This window comes from Vombatus ursinus, unplaced genomic scaffold (genome assembly GCF_900497805.2).
Source record: "Vombatus ursinus unplaced genomic scaffold, bare-nosed wombat genome assembly UNPS02000580.1, whole genome shotgun sequence".
Taxonomy (NCBI): Eukaryota; Metazoa; Chordata; class Mammalia; order Diprotodontia; family Vombatidae; genus Vombatus; species Vombatus ursinus.
Window position 1 is genome coordinate 19800340 of NW_020940358.1, and position 2056 is coordinate 19802395.

The following is a 2056-nucleotide window of genomic DNA, read 5'->3' on the forward strand; positions in this document are numbered from 1 at the left end:
TCTTCTTCTTCTTCTTCTTCTTCTTCTTCTTCTTCTTCTTCTTCTTCGTCCAATCACGGTCAAGTGACTTACCCAGGGTCACACAGCTAGTAAGTGTCTGAGACCACATTTGAATTCAGGTCCCCTGACTCTAGGTGCTCTGTCCACTAACCACCTAGCTGCCCCAGGCTGTACTTCTTGCTGACTGAAGATTCAGGTCTGCAGTTATAGCATATACCATTGACCTGAATCAAGGACAATATTTATTACAAATATGAGGTAGGCCAAGCTCACAATCAAAATCCCAACTAGAAATAAAAGCCATAAAACAAGAAAAGGGAGGGAGAGGGGTCACAGCAGAGAAATAAAGAGATAACATGATAAGCTGCCACTGGTAACAGTTTACTTCCAGAACATGGACTCTAAACACAGACTGGATATCTCACAGGCATCTCAAACTCAGCAGTCTGAAACAGAACTCACTCTATTCTCTTTGCCCTCAACTTTCCAAACTTTTCTAGGCACCATACTTGACTCTTCACTCTCTCCTAATCCAACATATCTAATTTTTTTAAGAAGTCCTGTTGAATGATTGCATATTTATAACCTATATCAGATTGTTTACTGTCTCAGGGAGGGGGGAGGGAGGGAGAGAATTTGGACCTCAAAGCTTTTTTTAAAAATTTTTTTAAAATCTGTTTTAACACATAATGGGGGGAAACAAAATATTATTTAAAAAAGAAGTCTTGATGAATGACTGCACATGTATAACCTATATAGGATTGCTTGACATCTCAGGGATTGTTTTAAAATTGTTTTAATATGTTTAAAAATTGTGTTAACATGTAATTGAGGGAAAAATATAATATTATTTTTTAAACTTCTTGTTGATTCTATCTCTATACCGGGATTATCTGGCTCACCCACAGCAAGCAGCCTAATTTGGTGTCTTCACTTCTCACCTGGATTTTTGGTTGCAACCGCCTAATAAATGGTTTCCCTACCTCCAATCTCTCCCCCTCTCCAACCATCCTTCACATAGTTGAGAAAGAAGTATCCTTAAATTACTAACCGTGTCACTGCCCTGCTCAAAATGCTTCCGTGGCTCCCTATTGCCCCTTTCAAGATCCTTGCAAGCCTTTCCCAGTCTGGCTGAAGTCTACCTTTCTAGGTTTCTTTCACAGTGCTCTACTCTGCCCCACTCTCTATTCTGGCCAAACTGACTTCCATGCTGTTACTGGTACAAGACCTTCCATCTCCTATTTCCACGTCTTTGCTCGAGCTGTCGGCCATGCCTGTAATTTGCTACCTGCTCACTTCCACCTCTTAGAAACCCTCCATTCCTTTGAAGCATAGCTCAAGGCCCACTTCCTACAGAAAACCTTTCTGTAAGTTTCCCCCTCTCCACCATCTGCACCTCAATTATTTTGTATTAACTTTGTATGTTTTTAATAGACTTATCTATATACATATTGTTTGTCCCAATAGAATGCTACCTCCTTGAGGGTGGTGACTTTTGTCATTTTGGCCTTTGTATCCCCAGAGTCCAGTAAGGTGTTGGGCAAACAGTTGGTACTTAATAAGTCCTTATTGACTGATCGATTCTTTATATAACACTAAATTTGGAAGCTAAAACTCATTGGTTTATTGGTTAGACAGATACTTCAAGAATTTCCAACAATGAGGACTATCTCTCTCTGTCTCTGTCTCTCTGTCTCTCTCTGTCTCTCTCTCTCTCTCTCACACACACACACACACACACACACACACACACACTCCTTATTATAATTAAAAGAGAATTGGATTTTTTTCCCCTAGCTCTATTACCAACTTGATGAGGGTCCTTAGGCGAGACACAAAACAGTTTACTATATTATCTCGTTCAACAATGATAGAGCTGGAAATTATCTCAGAGGTCATTGAGTCTAAGCCCCCTTTTACAGGTGAGAAAACTGAGGCTGGGAGAGTTGTAGCAGTAGTAGCAGTAGCAGCAGTAGTAGTAGTAGCAGTAGTAACAGTACTAGTAGTACTAGTAGTAGTAGTAGTAGTAGTAGTAGTAGTAGTAGTAGTAGTAGTA